General features: G+C 35.6%; 1 pseudogene; it reads right to left on the minus strand.

The window, feature by feature from the left end:
- Positions 1 to 2918: 2918 nt before the first annotated feature.
- On the minus strand, positions 2919 to 3079 carry LOC119627582 (U2 spliceosomal RNA; annotated as a pseudogene).
- Positions 3080 to 25041: the final 21962 nt, after the last annotated feature.

Consider the following 25041-nt stretch of genomic DNA (forward strand, 5'->3'; position numbering starts at 1 on the left):
TGTAGTCCTACTTTTGGCATAGAGTAATTATCTAGAACAAAAGCACTATCAAAACAAAAAACAAGCAAAAACATAAAAATGTTTATTCTATCACTGAATTTTCATTCTAAACCTTTAACCCCCTCAAACTCATGCAAATGTATATGACCTGAACATTATTATATTTGTGTAATGATTATATAAATATACAAGTATTCATAACATGATTGAATATAACTATCACCATGTGAATTTTTTAAAATCACATCAAGTTACTTATCAGAATGTGCTATTGGATATAAAGGAAAACTGAAAGGTCATCTAAGCCCTTGTTTATTGTGTTTGGTCAATGGAGCATCTATGTCAAAATAACCTGGTTTGCTTAGTTAAAATGGTCTACACTGGTATGACTAATTATCATCTCTGGAGTTAGATTTTATTAATACGGATTTTTAATAGGATCTTTGGTTGGGTTAGATTCTTACTGAATCCAAGGATCATTTAAGAATCACTGACAAACTCCTGAAAGTTCGTTTAGATGCTACACACTGGGGTAGGTTCAGAGAATACAAAAATGGATATAGTACTCAATGAAAAAAAACTTGCAGTATGATAAGCAAATGCAATAATAGAGATATGAAAACAAAAATATAAATGAAACATTTCTAACAAATGCAGCACCACAGAAAATACGTCTAAGTAAAGGTAAAGCTTCTTGGGAGAACTGATGGCTATTCAAAGGGAGACAAGCATAGGAAAATCAAGAAGGAAGGGGAATAACACAAAATCATTAATATAAGAAGCAAGAAAGTATCTGCAGGAATTATTTTTCAAAAGTCCTGTTGTTGAATCATAAATTTTAAGGGATATAAGTGATGAGGATGGAAAGGTAAGTAGGAACAAGGTTATGAGGCAAAATTTACTGTTACAGTACCTGGACTTATCTAGAAGTAATGGGTAGACAACCAAGGAAATTAAGAGAATAACGTTGTTGGATGTGTATTCCAAACAGATTCTTCTAGAAGCTCTGTAAGAAATAGTTTGAATGTAAAAAGACAAAGATATTTGATATAGTTTAGCTGTATGTCCCCCACTCAAGTCTCATCTCAAATTGTAATCCCCACAGGTCAGGGAAGGGAGCTGATGAGAGGTGACTGAATCATGGGGGCAGATATCCCCCTGTCTGTTCTCATGATAGTGAGTGAGTTCTCATGCGATCTGATGGTTTAAAAGTGTATGACACTCCTGCCGTCATGGAAGACGTGCCTTGCTTCCCCTTTGCCTTCTGCCTTGATTCTAAGTTTCCTGAGACTACAGGCATGTGCCACCACACCTGGCTAATTTTCGTATTTTTAGTAGAGATGGGTTTTCACCATGTTGGCCAGGCTGGTCTCGAACACATGACCTCCAGTGATCTGTCCACCTTGGCCTCTCAAAGTGCTAGGATTATAGGCATAAACCACAGCACCCAGTGACTGTGAGAATTCTATGAAGAGAAATTGAATAACTGTTAGATACATCAGTCTAGATCTACACAGTGATAAATTGGAGATACAAATCTGTTGTCAATATGAGTGTGTGTACACATATAAATATATATATTTGACATAACATTATAATTTGCTTATGCAAAAGATAGGGAATAAAAATGATGAAACTGACTTTATTCAACAAGATCTTAGTTTAGCCACTAAGTAGCTGAAGATCATTCTTAGATAGCTCCCCCTTCTATTTTCCAGTTTTCTCTTTTATCAAATGAAGAGTTCAGCTAGGTGATATATGAAGTTTGAACCTTTAGGAAGAATCACACATATAAATATTTATATATTTAGTGTTGGCAGAATGAGGGAATTCTCATACATAAATGGAGTATATATGTTCAATTTTCCCTGCATAGTAGGAGGCAATATTGCTCTATGAGAGTTATAGAGAGGAACTTGGATTCAGATTTAAGTCCACAAAAAAAAGATTGAAAGAATCCTTGTGGAACTGAAAAAACAAAAAGATTAGAATAACTCTTACAATCTCAGTAGGCAGTATGAAGGAGCCAGTTATGTCTGCTTATCCTAAATTTATTGATATAGATCTGTAATTCATCCTTAGTTGCCGTTTATGTGCATGGTGGGAAATGTGAAGGGCTATTAGTGTTATCTAACGGTTTGGATGAAGAACAGCAAGGCAAGAGAATAACAGACAAGTAGGGGCAAAAACATTTGTAGCATTGTTAGGAGACTCTCTGAGAAGGGAAAGAGGAATATCTTTAAAAAGTTGGGGAAATTCTTGTTCCAGACAGGTGGCACCATTTGGATTATGGTACCTTTAGAAAGACATTATCTAGATGTCTAAACAACTAAAACAGAAAATGAAAATAGGAAATTGTAAACTATGGCTCCAATAAAGGAAGTCAAGACATTAAACATTCTAATGTGTTTCAGGAACCATTATGCCAGGTGTATTTGTGTGAGCAAGTAGTAAATATCAAACTTTGTGATCAGAAGTTTAGATGTGTGAATTAATGACTTCAGAAATAAAGTTTTAGAGAATAAAGATAATAGAGTCCAGGATGTCACCATGAGAATAGATGACTTAGAGAGATAGATTAGAGGAGTACTTAACTGGAGATAATAAACACAAAAAAGTGAGACGTTGGGTTTGAATACCTTGTGAAGATCTTGGCAGTATTAATGGGAGTGATTTTGTTTCTACAGTGAAGGGTTGCCACCAGTCCCAACTAGATTGGAAAAAGAGTGGTGAATGAGGAATGAAGACAGACAATGTCACCAACACTCTTGAGAAATTTGACTATGAAGGAAAAGATAGCCAAGGATAATAAAAATAAAATAATGTAAGATGTATACAGTAGAAAGATGGAAGGTAGTGCCTGTTTCACAGATGAGAGTAAGAGTGACTACTATAAAGACGCTTACATATAAAGGCAAAAGATGGATCCTTTTTGAAAAGAATTTAACATAATAAAAATGTGAAATAAATCAGTATACACGTAAATATTCATTTTTCTCGAGGCAAAATTTCAAATTCTTCTATTCCCATAAAGGAAGCACATTTTCACTTGATCTTAGCCAAAAGGCCAAGAAGCGATAGGAAGCACATTTTCAATAGCATTGCCTAATTGGATTATAATCCCATCGAGTCCATCAAAATGATCCTCTGTATTTCTCAGGGGAGAGATTGGGTTATGGCCTGTTGGTATCTCCTGGCTTTGCCCTAGACTCTGTTTGTATGCATATTTGCCTGTCACCATTTTGCAAATATCTGGTAAAACTACATCACATTCCTTCTTACTTAATGCAAGAGTAAATCGAAGGTCAATTTTCGAAGTCAGTTTTCCATATGTGACATGCCCATATATAAGCTTCCTTAATTTCATTCTTTCAGAGATACTTTTATGTTTTGGTCTGTGTGTTTTTGTCAGGGAGAAGGAGATGGGGGAGTAAAATATTTGTGTTGTTAAAAGGGAAAACTTGTTGAAAGGTTAACAAGAAAGACATTAAAATTGTATAAAATGAAGTACAGATTAGAAATCAATATGTAATGTTCTTGAGAAAACATACATTATTCAAAATCTTATACCAGGCAGATAAATAGCCTTTGAATGAGTCTCCTATTTATTGAGGAAAGAGATTAGAGGAGAAAAGTATTCGGCAATTTAATGTTAGGTATATGATTAAAAAAAAAAAAAAAAAGCACATTATGGTTTGAGGACTTTTAGTTTCTCGGGAAGGAATGATGCCATTACCAGAGGATTTGGGGGAAACTGTGATCTCTTTCCACATTGGATTCCGGCCCATACCTGCTTTAAGTTACAGTAGTCACTTCATTGTGTTAACATTTTTGGGAAAAAGTGATTTTCACAGAGATCTGAGGAATTATTTAGTATAAGCTAAAGATAACATAGATTATTTTTCAGGCCAAAACAAATTCGAATTTTGAGATGCTTTTTCATACATACAGTCAATTGGAAAAAAGTCCAGGTTGACTAGAATGTAGAGATTGAGAGAAACAGGGAAATTAAATGAAAATGGAGAGGGAGGCAAGATCCAGGTCATGCTGATCTTTATAATCCCTGCCAACATGTTCAGAGTAATGTAAAGGGCAAGCAGAATCAAATGAATAATTTAAGTCTGGAAGTGACAATCATGTTTATATTTTGAAAAGAACCCTCTGGATTTTGACTGGAAAGAACGATTGTGGCAGGAGAGGCATATGTATTCATTTATGAGCTATCGCAGCACTCGACAGCCTGGCGGAGCTACTGGGGACTGAGGGGAAAGCATGGAGACATATTTAAAAACAGGATTTGATTTTTGATTTGATGTGTAGGTAAGGATGGAAGGCAGTTAAGAATAACTCCAGATATTTATTGAAGATAGTTTTAATTCAACAAATATTTATTGACATAAACACTTTAGGACATGCAAATTATGAAATCTGTATTCTTATCCTTAAAAATGTACAATGCAATTATTTCTAGAGCTTTCTCAGGTCCATATTTATGTGTTAATCAAAATAATAATTCTGTCAATGGGGCTATTTAATTGATAGATTTTTTTATTCTAGTAAGAGCAAATGAGAATATTATTTAAAGCCTGCTAGCCAATTTCCTTACCTGCCTTGATAAGTCAATGATCCTATTTAGAAATCTTGTGCCAGTACAGTTGTTGCTATTTTATGGAACTCTACATTTTTATTTGAGAGTTTGTATACTTTTCCCTTTGTATTTATTGTTCTAACATTTTAGGATAATGCGTCTATATGATTTTATTTTTCTCTCGTCTAACCTGTATGGCACTCTGGACATTCTTTGAGTCAGAAGTCTTGCAATTTCTGTGATTCCTGTTTTACAGCAATCTATTATACCTGGACTTATTTGAACTATGTGTTCACTCTTAAAACTTTATGGCTGCTCATGGATTCATAAGATTTTTTTCCATATTCCTTATTTGCTTTCCTTAACACCAACACATCTCCCTTTCTCAGTCTAGAAGGTATTGACTTGATTTGTATTTTTTTTTAGTGAATACTATCACATTTTAAAAATGCATAATGTGTTAGGCTGTTTTTGCATTGCTATAAAGAAATACCTGAGATTGGGTAATTGGTAAAGAGGTTGAATTGGCTCACTGTTCTGCATGCTGTACAGAAAGCAGGGTGCCAGGATCTGATCAGCTTCTGGGGAGGCCTCAGGGTGCTTTTATTTCTGGCAAGAGTTGAAGTAGGAGCTGGCACATCACAAGGCCAGAGAAGAAGCAAGAGTTGTGAGGGAGGTGACACAAACTTTTAAACCACTAGATCTCACGAGAACTTACTCACTGTCATGAGGATGGCACCGAGCCATGAGGGATCTGACACCATGGCCCAAACTCCTTCCACCAGCAACCTCCTCAAATATTGAAAATTACATTTCGACACAAGACTTGGGATAACAAATATCCAAATATAACATAAGGTAAACTATCTTTTTTCCTAACATCATCTGAAGTTATTCTGCATCTCTAGCATCTTTTTGATCAAGTAAGTCAAGGACTGTGGTCATTTTAATCTCCTTATTGACTACTCCCAAAACACTGGGTAATTATTTTGCTATTGTTGTTATTTAAGTTTTAATTTCTTACAGACCAATCATTTGATTATTTTTGATCAATTTATTTGATCATCAATTTCTTTGCATCCCACTTCTTTATTCCTTGGTCATTTAACTTCATTCAAAGGTGCACTCAATAATACTTTTCTGGTGAAGATCTGATCGTTGTAAATTTAGTCTTCTGCATCTGAAATATTTTTATTCTATCTTCACTCTTGAATGACTATACAGAAATATTGGTTAACATTTATCTGATGACTTTAAACTTATTATTCCACTGTCTTCTGGAATATATATATTTATATATAATATATAATGTGTACTATTATTAATTGTATTTTATATTATATATAATATGTACTGTTATATATATTATATGTATATGTGATAACAGTACATATTATATATTAAATAATATATAATTATATATAATAATATGTTATATATATTTAAATATATATATTTTATATATAAGACAAAAAGAATGAGGTAAATTTGGGATTCCCAGAGCTTAAAAATATAAGTTCAGTGTGCCTAGTTAAATTTGAATCTCAGATATGTTCTAAAAATTTTAATGCTCTTTAGTTTTTATTTTAAGTTCAAGTATACATGTGCAGGATGTGCAGTTTTGTTGCATAGGTCAGTGTGTGTCAAGCAGATGTATTGTACAGATTATTTCATCAGCCAGGTATTAAGCCTGATATCAATTAGTCCTTTTTTTTCTGATCCTTTCCCTCCTCCCACCTTCTGCCCTCTGCTAGGCCTCAGTATTTGTCATTCCCCTTGATATGTCCATATGTTCTCATCATTTAGCTCCCATGTATAAGTGAGAACATGTGGTATTTGGTTTTCTGTTTCTGTGTTTCTTTGCTAAGGATGATGGCCTCCAGTTTCATTCATGTACCTGCAAAGGACATGATCTCATTCCTTTCTATGGCTGCATAGTATTCTACTATCATTGATGGGCGTTCATTTAGTTTTCTAGTCTTCTAAAGGAGACAACAATTTTTGAAAGAAAGTTAGGGCTCCTAGTACCCAAAAATATTGTAAAAAGTACTTCACTAGTCACCAAGCCACTGGGCTGCTTGTCTAACTTTCAGAGCAATAAGCTATGTCCTTGATCTCTACTCATTAGGACCACAAAGCTGTAAATTATAGCCCATGCATTGGTCTTTTGAAACATTTTTCTGGTACTTAATTTGTGAAATTACATATAACTTTCTTCCTGTTGGACCTACTGTTTTTTAATTGTGGTAAAATAGATACATAATAGAATTTACCATTTTAATTATTTTCAGTGCACAGTTTATGGAATTGAATTCACATTGTTGTATAACCATCATCACTATTCATCACTGTCTATCTCCAGAACTCTTACATCATCCAGAACAATGGAAAGTCATGTGGCCAATTTTAATCCTTGCCACATCATATGATACAAGATACTAAGTGTAGCTTTACAATCTAACATGGTTGGAGCTTCCCCATGAAAATCTCATTTTGAATTATAATCTCCATAATCCCCAGAATTCCCACATGTAAAGGGAGAGACCAGGTGGAGGTAATTGAGTGATAGGGGCAGTTTCCCCCATGCTGTTCTCTTGATAGCGAGTGAGTTCTTATGAGATCCAATGGTTTTATAAGTGTTTGGTATTTCCTCCTGAGTTCATTCTCCTTCCTGCCACCCTGTGAAGAAAGTGTCTTGCTTCCCCTTCACCTTCCACCATCATTGTAAGTTTCCTGAGGCCTATCCACCCCATCTCTGGTAGTTCTTTATAGCACTGTGAAAATGAACTAATACAGAATCTTTGTCCTTTGAATTTTTATTCCAAGGGATCTTACTATGATTTTGAACTTGAATATTGGTTTGCATCATTTTAATATTTATTTATTGCCATTTATAGAAAGACTATGGATGCAGACTTAAAGAAAAAGATTTATAATATCATCTTCAAGCTAAAATGTTTAATAGGAACACATGTTCAGGATGTTTTGGCATAATCTTGTTTCTTTCCATTCAGTTTTCATACTCTTCATTTAACACTCTGTTCACCTTCGATGGAGGTTAAGCAAATGCTATTCTTTCTATATGGAGTACTCAGGCTATTTATCTCCCCTGTAGAGGACATGCTAGGCGTTCCACATTCCTGTGCTTCTTTATCCTACCATGTTTTGGATGTTGTCTCTTCTATTCCACTATGTAAGAGTTCTTAGTCATAGAAATACGGACTTAGAAGTTCACTCTTATTTATCAAAAATTACAAGGCAAATAGTAAAATGCAGTTACGTAAGATGTCAAGTAATTCCATAACAATAAATAAATTTCTTTGAAATACTGCTTTTGTTTTTTGTTTGTTTGTTTGTTTGTTTTACTGTGCCAGAGACCAGTGTTTTGTCCAGGAACCTGATGCTTTTCTTTATAAAATGGAAGATAATAGAAATAGTCCCTGAATGCCACCTGCAGAAAAAAATAAGTGAATATTTGTTGAGAGTCAATTAGTACAGCCAGTTGTATTCCTAGTGGTTATATTATCTTAAATTACCTGAAATGCTTAGGTAATCAATACTGAACTACTATTCCTAGGGAAATACAGGGCTAGGTTCCCACCACTGTCTAGTGATAAATTTTTATCACCTGTTCCATATATAACCATGGCTCATATGTTTCTGTTCAAAAATACTGAAGCAGGAAATTTTTCCTGACCTCTTCATGAGCAGTAACTGCCCCTGCCAGCACCAATGCAACTGGCACTGGAGCCAACTGGCTACTTCAGCACAGGCAGAGTCAAACTCCACTCACTCAAACCCCTTGTGCTCAACCCCTCATGGGAGGGATCATGCAGGTAGTGGGTGCAAGAGCTGTGGACAGTGCTTTTGGGCACCAGCAAGAGCAAAATTCTGTGTGTGCCCCGCATCAGCAGCATCAAAGGGGAAGTACCCACGACCGTCCAAAGTCCCAGAGTGTTACAGTCAGCCCTCTTTTAGCATTGCCATCAGTAGACAGCTTGAGTATTCATGGCCCAGTGGGCCCTCTGTCTTCCTGCGTGAGGCAGCTGCCTTCCACCAGCAGAGGCAGAGGGTCCGTGTGACAGCCTTTGCATCCTCACCCATCCTACCCAAGCTCTTGTTCAGCCTCCGGGAAAAAGCAGGACGCACAAATGAATTGAAGGGTGGTGATACGGTTTGGCTGTGTCCCCATGCAATTCTCATCTGGAACTGTGGTTCTCATAATCTGAACATACTGTAGGAGGGGCCAGGTGGAGATAATTGAATCACAGGGACAGTTTCCCCCATACTGTTCTCGTGGTAGTGAATAAGTCTCATGAGATCTGATGGTTTTATAAATAGGAGTTTCCCTCCACAAGCTCTCTTGCCTGCCACCACATGAGATGTGACTTCGCTCCTCTTTCCTTTGTAAGTTACCCAGTCTTGGGTATGTCTTTATTAATGGTATGAGAATGAACTAATACAGGTGGTGAATGCAAAGGATTTTGTTGCTGGCGAAAGTGGCTCTCAGCAGGAAGGGGAGCTGGAAAGGGGAGAGAACGGGTAGGTTGTCTTCCCCTAGAGTCCAGTCCTCCCCAGCCAGACTTGTCCTCAAAGCCACACTGTCAAGCTGTCCTAAGTCAAGCTGCTTCTCTCTGACATCCAGCCATTGTCTCTGCAACCCAGTTACTGCTTCTCTTCTCAATGTTCAGCCACTTTTCTCTGCCACCCGGGTCAGGGGTTTTCTTGGGTACAGGATGAGGGACAGGGCGGGCAATGGGAGCTTTTGCAAAAGGCAACATTCAAGTGGGAAAGCAGGAATGCATGTTCTCACTTTGGGCTGCGGTTCCAAGCTTGAGGGTGGGGCCTTTGCCAGGGACACGCCCTCTTCTGCCCAGAATTTCCCTGCTTCATATCCCTATACTTTATTTGATACATGTTGTTGATTTATTAACATTTCCCTGCCTCCTGTCCTGATACTTTATTTGATACATGTTGTTGATTTAGTAACATTGAACTTACGGCCAACAGCACGATAAATTCTGCCCCATCAAGATTTACTTAACACATAGAGTTTCTCCATCAGGCATAGCGTAGCCTTCTTGTGCCTAGGAACACAAAACAGTACTTCAGCATTGCATTTGAGGGACATTTTAAACAGCAAAACACACACAAACATGGAAAAAATTGTGGCAGCAAATATATCACATAAAAGGCACTTGTTCAGACTCAGAGCTGAGATGAGACAGAGCATTGCCTTGTTCAACCTCAGCTGGGGCACGCACATTGGGAAACTCAAATATTTTCCCTATCTATGCATGTCCACAGATGACCACAAAAGTGCTATGAGTATGGATTTGGGGGATACAAATATATTTTAGTGAGTAGGAGAATTTGGAATATGAAATCTGTAAACAATGAGGATTGCCTGTACCAGGCAAAACTCTTGTGAGAAATAAAATAAAAGCCCAGGAATGAGGTGATGATTGGGGAGATTGAATGATCTGTTGTATAGAAATGGAAACGACCAGAATATCAAACCCCAATATTATTTGGTTTCTTACATACTGTATAGGTTTGAAAAATAAAAGTAAAATAGACTTAAATAATTGAAAATATAAAATTTGTCTTGGTGACTTATATTTACCTCAGTTCTTAGGTTAAAGTGAATTTTTACTAAATATAAATCAGAAAGAAAAGTAATTTATTTCACACTACTTAATTTACCAAGAAAAAATAAATATTAGTATTTAATATATTATTAATACAGAGGGTTAAAGTGAACTATTTCCACAAAAAGATCAAAAGAAATAGGCTTTATATATACATATACACATTTACATACATATATACATTTACACATACATATGTATATATATTACATATATAAATGCATATGTGAAAGAAAAAGTCTTTATATATATGTCTGTGTGGAAGTAAACAAATTGATCAACACAATACCAAGAACTTTATACAGACATTAGGATAACATATATATATATATTTTGGTTTTAACATATGAATTTTGGTTTAATATATAGGTAGTCATTAGCAGTTTGTATTAATGGTATTTATATTTTTCTTATATCATTTTTTGGAATTGTACAATTCTAATCCCACATAGTAATGGAAATGAAATCGTTTTGTAGTATGTTCCCTTCTTGTTGCTCTTTGATACAGAAATATATTAATTTAATAGCATTTTAAATTCTTTTTACAATTACAATTTCAGATTGAAAGATTACACCTTCAAATGGCCAATACGTTTAGCAAAAATAAGCACAATATGACAGTGACCTTTTACATTCCAGATTTGCTTTTCTCAAGATTACGTCCCTGTACAGAGGAAGACCAGCACTGAAAAGTCAATCAAATCAAAAAAGAAAAGGTTAAATTAATAACTACTATGTAGTATTTGCTTTTGTGTCATGAGAGTGACTTCTGTCATTTTTATATTTCTTTCCAAAGATTATAAAAATAATACATGGTACATTCTTCATGTTTTATATAGATAAGAAGAAAGTGATCAATACGTCACACCTTTCACTGGCACTTACGTAGATTAGTAAATTCTAGATCTTTGAATACAATCATGATTTTTCTCTCTTAGATGCCATTGTTCACTAGCCGGCTTAGACTGTACAGCCTAGAATATATAGTATTTGAGTAATCCAGATAGTGACTCTAGAAAGAGTGAACAAGATAGGAATCTTATCGACACCCTGCAGCATTACAAGATTAAGCAGAAAACATCTAAAGGACTTGCTTAACTTTCTCATTTTGTGTCCTTAGCTCCTTAAAACATAACTGAATTTACTGAGTGAGAGGGATGCTACTACGGGGATATTGGTCTATTGTTTTTAAAGCAAATAATTACAAATATCAGTATTTTGTTATTAGCAAAAAGTTATTTCCATCACCACACCTACTTACAAAACAAACTAAGAAAATGTCTAGACCTCAAAAATGTATGACGCTGGTAGTATTTGGCCCTTTCGAAATAATTACACTAGAAGTTCTGGGTTTGCCCTTCTCTTAATTTCTTCCAGATGATCACCATTTCAAATGCCTTCAGGGTGCATGTTTTACAGCACAGCTGAAAGTTATAAGACTATGATGATCATCCTTCTTGGATGACTGACCTATCAATCATTTTGGGAACTGTATCTTAGATGAATTTGGTTATGAGACTGTATCCATTTGCAAAATATCTATTTGGATTTTTTTTAATTATGAACTTTTCAGGGAAATTGTTGCTACTGCTTATTATGAAAAATTATAGTTATGAGTATGAATATGCAACATGCAATTACCAGAAACTGCAGCAGATATTTAGAGTTGTGAATATTCATATTGTATATTCATTTATAAAGCATATACCATTTACATTTTAATCGTAGAATTTTTAAGTGACTGTAAAGTTAATAAAACCATATTCTGCTTACTAAAATGTTCATGGCAATAAAAATGTTGCTGCAATACTAAAACTATGTTAATGATTGAATACAATTAATTTATTATACCCTTTATCTTCGATTTTGTGTCCTTCAGGGAGTAATACAAAAGTGAAAAGGAAAAATTTCACTCAAAACTTTCAGTCTATTTGGGTGATATAGCCACAGAGAGGCACTACTCAGATGACCCTTCGAATAGAACTAGGCAATCAGCTGGAAAGACCTCCTTCTCTTTCCAGGCAGGTCCTAGTCAATGAGTGAGCCTTATGTGACCAATGGTAGGCCGAGGAAAATTTTCCCACAAAGCAAATTGGTGGATAGCCCAAATTAACAGACTAATCAGGAAATATTGGTGTTGTTACAATTTCTATCATTTACTTTGAAATACTTTAAGATTGTGAGGTGAAGCTCATTCTATTTGAGTTACATAGTATCTCAGCTGACACTGGTAACAATCAATTGCCCTGGCTGAGAATCCACACTCCCGGGTGGTTAGTTAACATTGTATCATTAAGGCCAAGCACACTAGAGGCAGCGCTCAAGCCCTTCATTTATGTGTCTCTTAATTGACACATAAAGTTTTATCAATTAGCATATAAAATGCAATACAAATAGTTGTATCGGCAAAATTCACAACTTGTTTTGGAAGAATGAGTAGTCTGTCATTGACAACACTAAACATAAAGAAAATAGACTGGACAACATGGTTTATAGATACTTGACATCATGTATGCAGACGTCATTAAAACCCAGAGAGACATGAGCCCTGTTCCTTCAGAGATGGCATCCAGAAGCATGACTCACAAACAGGTCTTTGATGAGCTGCTTGCTCGGAAGCATTTCTGGCTACTGATTTTGAATATATCGGTGACATGCTCTTTTCTCTGGATCACTGATACATCTGCCAAATGTTGACTTTTCGTAAAATATGATGAGATCATCTAAAGTACAAAGAGGTGAGACTTCATGGAGACAATAGGATAGATTTTATGATTGCCTTTATGCGTCTTTCTAAAGAAAATCTGATTAATAAATGCCTGTTTGTGTGGAAGAATTTGCTCCAAGATTTAGTTTGATGTAACTATCAAAAAAGAAAAAGAAAAACCAAATAGCCCTGACATCAAGGAAACAGACTTATCCTAAAAGCTGGGCCTCAGGATTATGAAGAATTGGCCTGGTGTGCATGCATAAGCCGTGACATTCTTCTGAAGAGCAGTCATATAGCAGGGCAACATCACACAAGATTTAAGACTGGGACCATAATGAAGTGAGGGGAGAAAACCACAAAAACACCAGTCTGGTCATTTTTTTTTTTTTTTTTTTTGGTCTGAACATAGAAACAAGGTAATTGAGCAACTACAAAAATGACTAGGTAGTCCTTTTACTTCTAGCTAATATAAGTGACTAGTGATTCTTTATTAATTACAGCCTTAATTTCATTCTGTTCTTCTCACCTTCTAGATAATGGTAATATGTAAAATCATAGAATTATTCCCACTTCCTGATTGGATTTAACCTAGAACAAAATAACATTTTCTCACACCTTCTGCACAATTACCTAACACAAGCACAAATCCTGTAAGTTCTTCCCAACACCCTCTGCGTAAAACATCCCCAGTTACACGCGTGTCCTCCCTTTCTGCAACTTGGTAATCAACGTGAGTTGTACAACTACAGATCTGTTCCCACTGGTCTCTGATGATGGGAGGGCATTGACACTTAGGTGTGCTCTAATTCCAATTCTTAAATGTTCCTCCATTTTTATATGGTAGAAACCAATTAGTTAAAAATAACACTAAAACTTTTGGCTGATAAAATTTAAAGCAAGGTTCTTTAACAAGGAAGTATGTATTTGAATAGAGTCCCTGGTTCTAGAATTAGTCAACACTTTGGCATAGGGCTTCCTTGAGATATTTTACTCCCTATTTCTTTCCACATTAATCTTAAATATTAAGTAGTCATAAGGAAAATCCTCTGTCTTAGCAATTTTGGAAATGAGATGTTTATACTACAACATGGCTTTACCAGCTAAACTTTGTGTTTTGCCCTGCTGTCTCTCTGTAGTCTCATTCAGTTATAATAAAGGTTTAGAATGATCTCAAAATTCTGTTTATTGCTTTTATTTGCATTTAGATGATACAGCAAATGTTCTTTATTTCTGGCTCATAATTCATTCTATTTAAAAGTATTTTTACCGCTGCTCAATTTTGAAAGATATTTTGTCCATCTCTTCCCAATGGCATCAGCAACCTAAATTCTGTGCTTGTGTATATGCAAAATTGAAGTAATATAAAGCAGATTTTAGTAGCCTAATTCTTTTTAAAATGAGTTTATTTTAATTTTGTTACTCTTTTTATTTTACAACAAATTACCTACAGATGAAGTTCTGCTATTAAAACAGTGTCAGATTAACCACATCCTAAGTTATTAGCATACTTTTTTTATAGAAAAGATATGCTGAAGTTCAACCTCTATGTTATCCTAATGTGTGTATAAAGTTCTCGGTATTGTGTTGATGAGTTTGCTTACTTCCAAAGAATGTCTATTTCTTCTTGATGCTATGACAAACAATGTAACAAAGCTTCCTTGACGATTAGGTCTTATGGGCCCTAGATATAAAGGGCCCATAAGATGTAAGAATACTGAACAGAGAGGGAAAGAGAGAGAGAGAGAGAGAGAGAGAGAGAGAGAGAGAGAGAGAGAGAGAGAAGCCTAGTCCAACTCCACTTCTTCCAGCAATTCCAGTTGAGCAAGGATAATATAACTCTGATAATAAAAATGTAGGCATCTTGGATACTTCAACTTCACTTAAGCTGCTAGCTGACTGCAGACACAGGAGTGGGTGAGTGAGCCCAGCAGACATTCCTTGGAGCAGAAAGGAGGTGCCAGCTGAACACAGTCCAAGTCGCAAAAACAGTCAACTCTTTTAGAGCAAGGAATCAGTCATCATCACCACTGCATCCCACAGGCCTAAAGCACTCAGTAATATTGTTGAAAAAAAGTGAATTGAGAATAACCTCACATGAAGAGATGGTCTGAGGCTTCATGAAATCACAGGATAGAATCAAGTAAAGAAACCACTGAGAAATGGAGTCATCTTATATGAAACATATTTGGGGAAGGAGGCAGCTGGGACACAGTGATGAGCCTAAGAGGAAGGATGTAACCATCTTCTTAGGGCACTTGATAGAAACATTGATGTCTCTTAATGTAATGAATTTGTACTTTCTTAAAAATCTCATTGATACTGATGAAAATTTATAAATATTAATATAATTCAGGGCTGGGCATAGTGGCTCATGCCTGTAATCCCAGCGCTTTGGGATGCCTAGGTTGGGGGGTATCACCTGAGGTCAGGAGTTCGAGACCAGCCTGGCTCCATGGTGAAACCTCATCTCCAGTAAAAACACAAAAATCGGCTGGACGTGTTGGTGGGCACCTGTAGTCCCAGCTACTTGGGAGGCTGAAGCTGGAGAATCTCTTGAACTTGGGAGGTGGAGGTTGCAGTGAGCCGAGATTGCATCATTGCATTCCAGCCTGGGTGACAGAGCAAGACTCTGTCTCAAAAAATATATACACACACACACACACACACACACACACAGACACCTGTGTGTGTGTGTGTACATATATACATTACTTCCTGGCTCATTCGGGACACAGGTCAAATGTCCCCACACCATAAAGCCTGCCCTAACTTCCCCAGTCAGAGTAAGATCCTCCCTTCTCTCTGCTCCCACGGTACTTGGCTCAGTGTGTTCTCCATGTGAATGCTTACTACTTGGTTCTCAAACTTCCCATTTACAAATTTCTATAGGCCAGAGAGTATACTCTAAATGCTAAAAGTGAAAAGAAAGAAAAAAACAACAACAAAAGCAAAACAAAACAAAAACTCTCATTCCCCTAACTTGCCAAATAAGAGAATGAAAGAATATATTTTTAGAACTATTCAGTAGTATATAGAAGCTAAAAGCTATGTACTGTTATGATAGCGGTAACCAGCTTTGCACTCATCCGCATCTCTTCTCCGTGATCTCTTATATTTCAATTTCTACTCTAAGTTAATTACAGTGGAAATTTCCAGCTTTTCTCTGTAAATCTACAGACTAAAATGATCTATGCTAGTCTGTATAGATCAGACTAGTATAGGCTAGGCTCAGGCTTCCATTAGCAGGAACAATTGCAGTTAATTTAACTCTTCTAAAGGACAAGTTATTTTATTATAATCAAAATCGAATTATATGCTTCCCCAAGATTAAACAAAGATGTTTGGTAAGCGGAAAACTACTTTAGCCTCTGAAGTCACTTTTTTGTTTTTAAGAAACCAAGTAAATGTATTTTAGGGGGGAAAAAGGGTGATTCAATTCAAAAGAAAGTGTGCATGACGCACATCTCTCCTATTAATGCAGTACAAGTTATTTCCGTTATGTCCATACATGTTCCACAGTGTTTACTTCTTTGTTTATTCAACACACTCTCATTCAGTAACCAAAATGTGCCAGGTTTTCTTCTTAGCCCTAAAGATACATTGGTACAAGACAAAGTTGCTTTAGTAAGTGAAGTTAAAACAATGCATGTAAAACATATCATCACAACAGATAGTTGCATGTGCAATTAAGAAACAGCTCAGAAAGGGTAGAACTTTAGATGTAACGATGAGGTGAGCAGGAGGCCACTTTATTTACCAACGTCAGGAAGGTTTCTCAGAGGAGGTGATATTTGCGCAGAAACCTGAGTAAGAAATATTCAGAGATCTAAGTAAGATCATTTCTGACAAAAAAACACTAATCATATATTTGCAGAGGTCCTGTTACAGAAAAAATGTGGTATGGTAGAAGGATAACAAAGAGAAGAATTTTTTGAAAGAAGTCTGGGATAGCCACTAAAATATGTTGAAACATAATCTGGCATAATTACCAAATAAATAGTTACTAGGTTTATTCTTCTATGATACACACAAAACTTTATTATGCAAAGCTATGCAATATTTTGCTTTTAGGTAGTGCTTGTACAGTTTAAAGTCACTTTATAAGCAATTAGATTATGTTGGGGTGTGAGGATGAATATCAAAACTTCTTTCTTCTATTCCCTATTTACTCCTCTATCGGGATTTAGAAACAACTGATAAACAAAGGAAAAATAACAAAGATAATAATGTCAGCTTAGGTCACCTGAGGTCAGGAGTTCGAGACCATCCTGGCCAACATGGTGAAACCGCATCTCCACTAAAAACATAAAAATTAGGCGGGCATGTTGGCGGGCGCCTGTCGTCGCAGCTACCTGGGAGACTGAGGCAGGAGTTATTGGCAAGTTGGAGGATATAACATAACTATAGATAAGTGAGTTCCTTAATATGACATTCCAGAATTAGGCAGATTTAATTACATAGTCTTTGGCAAAGATGAAACACTCCAGGTAGCTTCTACCATGAGGCCAAGAGCACACCAGAATATATATGCTTTCATAGTTTGGACTGAAACCAAAATAGAGTCCAGAACCATTTCACTTCCAGAAGAATCTCTCTCACATCTAATTTCCTTCTCCAAAACCTGAGATGGTTACTCTAGAAAAATCTTTCATAAACAATTAAAATATAATTAAAAGTAAAAATCACAAGTAATAGAAAATCATAAAGCGAAAGTGACCCTATGTCTTAATTAGCTCAGGAAATACCCAGTTAGCATTATTGATTCCAGCAAATTGGTTCGTAGTGGCCACTTCTACTATAAAAGGAATCTGTGTCCTTTACCAGTATACTCACATTTTACTTCTTGTCTTTGGAAAGACATTTCAATTCATTTCATTTCTCACAGGTATAAAGAAATACTTCAAACAATGAGAAACTTCTATATTTTCACTAAACAATTATGCTTATGCAAGAGGCTGATTTCAATATTAATTTAAATTATGAATAAAGTGATCTTCATTTTAAAAATATTTTCAGTTATTTTTAAAAGATATACCCATTACAATTCTGGAGTAAAAAGTCCTAATGAACAGAACAATTTCTAAAAGACCTAACAAGAGTGATAGTCTCATCACTCACTTTCATTTTAATTGGGTGATTTCCCTCTTATATGTGGTTTTCACTGCCTGCTCAGATCTACTCCTCTCAATTCTTTCTGTCCTAACTTATGCCATCGAATGTTATCCTTAGTATCTCTTGTTCAAAGTACTATAAAACTGCCAAACCCACAAATCAGCACTTTATTTCATCACTTTTTTTAACGAGGCATGTTTAAAAAGTTTATTAGTGGTAAAACTCAAATTGTAAGAAATTACAACTTTGTTCATAGAACTAGCTGCATTACATTCAAGTTTCCTATTTGATCTCACTGCAGCAGAATTAGTTATTAGGTATTTCATATGAGTTATTTGGTTGACATTATTTAGATTTACTAGAATTCAGTTGTTAAATTTTGGAAACGTTCTTTTCTAACTCTTTCGCTAATAGGAAAGTAATATATCCTTTTAAAAGAGGAAATTTTTTTTCACACGTGTGCGTAATTATATGCTTCTATACAAGGGATGGTTTACTACATTGCCAAAAAACTTTGACAACCAGGCTTTAAATGTCCTTCAGACTAATTCCTTTACATTTTTTATATTTTAGTCATGGTTTGCTTTATTCTTGAATGACACATTTCATATTTACTATTCTCCCTTTCTAATACTTTTATTATAAAAAATTTGATCAAATTCTTTCATACTGGATTATATTAAAAAAGAACAGTTTGTTTTTAGTGTTTTAAACCTACTAAATCATCTCAAACACACATACACATTTCCAAGAATATAAATTATATTATATATAAACAATACAATAATCAAAAGAAGACATTATTCTTAGTGTTCACAATGATATAATGCATTACCTAGAAAAAAATTTACATCTCTGAATTATATGCTAAAAGAAAATGGAACAGGATTTCTCAATAAATAACATTTATGTATTGGACTATTTTGCCATTAAGTAGAACTGATATTTTTCCATCAAACATGTAATAGATAAAATAATCATGCACAGATATCATATTGAACACTTCATAAAAATGGATTAATATTTGTATTACAGCCAAATTTTTCAAAGCAAAATTATTGTGGACCAGATAGTTAATTGTTTCCTCACATTGATTTTCCTGAATTCTATTAGTCTTTGAATGGCATAGACATTTTCTCTATTGTGCCCTAGTTAGAAGACATTTGCCCTAGCAGAGCTAAATAGCTACCTTACATCAAAAAATAGAAGCCAGTATTGAAATTGGCAGAACATTTATTCACATTCACTGCCTGCTATGCGTCAGGCACTTTTCTAAGTATAAGTGATAGAACTATGAGCAAGGTAGACAAAAATCTCAACACTCATGTAGCATTCATTCAAGTGGATATTTAAAAAAAAAATACTTCCAGGAGAAACACATGGGACACAATTGCTGATCTTCTAAATCACCTCTTAAAAATGTACTGTTTATCTAAAAGGAGGGCATCTCACCATGAGGGCCAGCTTCATATGATAGTATCTTAAGTCCTCTTTTTTTCCTCCTCTTTCTCTGGAGCCACTTTTTTCCTTCCTACTCTTTGGACAAAACTAAGAGGAATAGCTATGAGGGGAGATAGCTAACCTCCACTATAAATATCAAATTATTTAACTGCATATGCCAACATTCCAGGAAAAAAAATCTATCCTGTAAAACTCTCATATTGCAATCAATCACCACATAACACAAACTAAAAATTAATGAGTGGTTTGTGCAGCCGAGGACCTCAACAACAAAATTGAAAAGCTCTGCTCTGACATCCTTCTAGATTCTGCCATAACAGAATTGCCCCAGGTACACTCAGAATATTATAGAAGAGAAATGAACTTGTTTACTCTTTGCTGTATTACAGCAACCAAACAATAATACAGCAATACAATAAGAGTAAATATGGAATGAGTTTACAAACTTGTAATTGTTATTCATGAAAATACTGTGCATTTACTCATTTCTACGAACTTTATATATGCATTTGTCCTCATATTTCAATAGTACAGAGAAGTAGTAATTTTATTTATGGAAGTTGTTTCATCTAAAAAATAAGCAGCAATTAAATTTAAGTAGTTTGAATGCACATGTTTTGAGGTTATTATCAGGGTTGTCATATAATTTTCTATGAAAATGTCTACTGATTCTAAATGAAACTTTCATCAGTCACTAGATACCATATGTTATCACTAACTAGTATTGTATGTTATATTGCATTTATCCAGCATAGAATACATAAATATTTCCCAAATAATTAACAAGTTTATAATTGGCTACACTTACATTATCAGCCTAATTCTGTGTGTGTGTGTGTGTGTGTGTATACTTTTAAAGTAGACGGTGGCTCACACCTGTAATCCTAGCACTTTGGGAGGCCAAGATGGGTAGATCGCGAGGTCAGGAGATTGAGACCATCCTAGCTAACACGGTGAAACCCCGTCTCTACTAAAAATACAAAAAAATTAGCCTGACGTGGTGGCGGGCGCCTGTAGTCCCAGCTACTCAGGAGGCCGAGGCAGGAGAATGGCGTGAACCCGGGAGGTGGAGCTTGCAGTGAGCCGAAATCGTGCCACTGCACTCCAGCCTGGGCGACAGGGCGAGACTCCATCTCAAAAAATAATAATAATAAATAAAATAAAATAAAAATAAAACAAAGTAGAAAAAAGCATTTGGTGAAATAAAACATCAGGTCTTAAGTTGTATCTGTGAGAAAACATTTTAAACGGTCCTTTTTTTTTTTTTTTTTTTTTTTGACAGGGTCTCACTCTGTCACCCAGGCTGGAGTGCAGTGGTACATCTTGGCTCACTGCAAGCTCTGCCTCCCAGGTTCAAGTGATTCTCTTGCCTCAACCTCCTGAGTAGGTGGGACTACAGGCGCGGGCAACCATGCCCAGCTAATTTTTGTATTTTTGGTAGAGAAGGGTTTTCACCATGTTGGCCAGGATCATCTTGATCTCTTGACCTCGGGATCCACCTGCCTCGGCCTCCCAAAGTGCTGGGATTACAGGCGTGAGCCACAAATGGTCCATTTTCAAGGCATGATAAATCTAAGAACTGGCAGCCAGCCTGCAGATGTGACAAACCACATGGACCATGCACATAGAAAGTGACAATAAGCGAACAGGATGTAGAGGAGCGGTCAGCCCATAAAAGGGAAGAAAGTTTTGCTATTGGGAAATCGAAACTTAAGCGAGGAAAGGGACCGGGTATAACCTTATCAGGGGGATAATGAAACTTAGGTGATGTCCGGGAAGATTGTAACCCCATTGTACTCCACCAGTGAGGAACTGGGGGAGGGACTTGTGTGCTAGGAGATAAATTGCCTGCTGTAGCTGCCCTGGGTGTGTCTGCTTACCAGTCACTGGATCTTGCAAGACCTCATGAAAAGTTTCGCTTCCGCTGTTCTTCCTGTCTCCAAGACCATTCTTTGGTTTTGGATGGGTGAATGTGTTTCTCACATATCTAAATCTGAATTTATCTTTTATTTATTCTTTTTCCCTACCACTTTAAATTTATCCTATGTTGCCCATTTTGAGAAAGCCACAGATAAGATATGGCCAGAGCTCAGAAGAAGAATACTCTATGAGTCTGTTCTCACATTGCTATAAAGAATTACTGGAGAGTGGATAATTTATTTAAAAAGAAAAAAGGTGGTTTAATTGGTTCCTGGTTCCACAGACTGTACAGGAAGCATGGCTGGAGAGGCCTCAGGAAAATTACAATTATGGCAAAAGGCAAAGATGAAGGAGTCAAGTCCTTACATAGCCAGAACAGGAGGAAAGAGAGAGAGGGGGCAGGTGCCACCCTCCTTGAAACTACTGATCTCATGAGAACTCATTAACTATCCAGAGAACAGGAAAGGGGAAGTCCACCTCGTGATCTCATCACCTCTCACCAGGCCCCTCTGCTAACATTGGAGGTTACAATTTGACATGAAATTTGGCTGGAGACACAAATTCAAACCATAAAAATGTACCACGTCCTCTATATAACTCTGCAAAAGCAGTTCTTTAGCCCTCAAAACATATTCAACAGATATGAAAAAATAGGAAAATATTTGCTTGGAATATATTTTGAAGTACAACACATTTATGCTTCAATTCAATAGGAAGCATTATCACCCTAATACCTACTTATTATCTAAATGCTTACTTGGAATAACTCATGTAATTTGGCCAAAACCATAATGAACAGTTGTTTTTTCCCCTGTGTAAACAGGAAACCAGTCACAAACATTTAAGCAATTTTGCCAAAGCCATTCTTTTATGCTTTCAAATGTCAGGCAGTCAGATCCTAGGACCATCATTAAATAACAAATTCTAGTAACATCCAAAGCATTAGCATTTGGCATTTTAAGATGAATACATTCTTTATTCATACCATAATTACATTGTTTTACCAAACCATTGGCATCTGATTTCAATTAAATAAAATTATCTTTAAGCTAATAAAAAGCTCATTTTCAAAATACTCCCACTTTCTGTCAGCCATAGAACATTTTCATATAAAACCACTGATTTTGTATCAAGAGCGTATGCTTCATCTTGTTATTATTGTCTTCATACTAAGAAATATTTTGTCTTATCCTAAAATTTGGGTCATCTGGAAGAAAGCTCCTTTCAGTTCTCCCACTCTAAATCACCAACAATGGCAGCAGGAAGCCTCTGTTCCAATCACCTGGAACTCTTTCCTGCTTCCCTAAATACATAATGTACCGAAATGTAACAATCTATTTTCTATAAAGGGCCATATATTTAATATGTTTGGTTTTATAGGTCACTGAGGCAGTGGTAAGGTAGCTATGGACAGGAAGTAAACAATAAGCAGAACACATGGATGTGGCTGGGTCCTTATACAGAATACCTGTATTTACCAAAACATGCAGCAGGCCAGACATTATGAATAGCCTGTTTTGTTGAACTGTGTTCATACATCCCATGCCTTAAATGCCCTTCACTTTCATATATGCTTATTACAATGTTCTAGTTATTTTTAATTTGCCCTTCACTTTCATATATGCTTATTACCATGTTGTGGTAATTTTTAATTTTCAAAACCAATCTGCTTCCCCATGAGACCTCACCAGAGCTCTTTGTTCAGCCATACCAGCCTCTCTTCTCTGCAGCTGTCCTATGTAAATGTACATTAAAAACAATCACAAATCACAGCAGGCCAAACATTTTAGTTACTTGTGCATGCGTGTGACTACTTCTTGTTTTCAACTTGGTTACTCATCGTAGTATTCCCCCATAGTACCTAAGATAATGACTTATTCATATGAAGAATTTATTCATATATAGAAGTAAAAATCCATGCAAATCAAAGATTGAAGAAATTTAAAATCCACATATATATATACACACTATATATACACACATATATACATATGGATTTATAATTACTTCTATCCCAACTCATATAGCCAGGATTTTATCCACATATATAAGGATTTTAAATGAATTATTTTAAAAAATGTATCTATCACACTACAGATCTGGGAATTTTGCATGAGAATTTGCAACTGAGATTGTATCTAAACAATGCCAAAACATCTAGATTAAAAGTGAAACATTCGGTCAACCATGACATTGTTTCCAAGTATCTATATGTTTGGCATTGGGAAAGGAAAATATTTAGATGATGGATGTTACTTTTCAGTTTCCATCTGGATGTTTTGGCTTCATGTAGACAGAGTCTCTGACAGTCAACACTGATGACAAAACAATTTTAGGTTTCAGATTTGGTTTTTAGCCCACCCACATGGAGGTAAACAGATTAGTTTGAAGAAGAGAAACTGTTGAATGTCTAATCACATTTCTGCTTTCAGCCAAGAGAAATCTCTGAGGAATGATGATCTGTATTTACATCTTCCCTGACTGTAATTCTACCCTGTTTCATAGAAAGAAGTTGGCCTGGAAATATCCCCAGCTCAATTACCCAGGCATATCACGAATTTTCAGTAAGACCCATGTCACGCTGGGGCTCCACATCCAGTGGGGAGAGGGCAATAATCCTATCCACGGTGGTCAACACTAAGAATTAACTGGTTGAAATTCTCTTTGCACTTTTCATAATGAAATGTATCTTCGGGATGGAATTGGGAGAAACATGGTTATAATGGGATAGAAAGAGACATGTTTTTTGGTTCATTTGAAAAGGACTTTGGATTCTGCTTTGTATAGAAGCCAATCGAGATAACATGTAAAACATCAAGAATACTACATATTAGCTTATAAAGCAAATACACTTAAAATCTCTGTGAAACTTTGAAAATAAAAAGTTTATACTGGCTTCAGAGTGATTGTGTACAGCAGAGAATTATCAGAGTACATATCTGGGTGCACGGGATTTTTAAAACTTATTAATGGATGAAATAACCCCACACACACACACATATCCAAAACCATAAAAGTGAACTAGCACACACTAGAATATTAATTTGTACACATACAAAAAATTGTACACACATAAGTCTAAATACCACAATTCAGCTATTTTTAAATGAAAATGAATGTAATCTACCATGTTAATATTTGTTTATAGTCTTTTATAAAACCACAAAATTGTGTTTGACAAGATACTGGTCTTCAAACCACATTTATCTTCAAATAATAATTTAACAGTAAAATAAATAAGAATTAGAGATTTTATTTTTTCAGGCTATTGAAAATTTACAATTTTCATCACCACTGATAGAAATATAGGATTCAGCTATATTTAGCCTTCTTAGCAGTCTTAATCTTTTAGTCTCGTCCCTCCAGAGTGATGAAAAGAAACTTCTATCTTGATCTGTATAGCCAAGCTTACTGTCTGATTGGATAGTTGATGTGGTCGAACCCATATTTTATCAATGCTATTAAAACTCCTGCAGTTTAGATAAGTGTAATTGGCATAATTAAATAGAAATATGATTCATTCTAACATAGGCTGTTGTGGAATTTATAATATTGAAAGACTAGTAAATATTGTACAGAAGGGCTTTTTCTTTGTTTGT

The sequence above is a fragment of the Chlorocebus sabaeus genome, chromosome 3 (assembly GCF_047675955.1).
Source record: "Chlorocebus sabaeus isolate Y175 chromosome 3, mChlSab1.0.hap1, whole genome shotgun sequence".
Taxonomy (NCBI): Eukaryota; Metazoa; Chordata; class Mammalia; order Primates; family Cercopithecidae; genus Chlorocebus; species Chlorocebus sabaeus.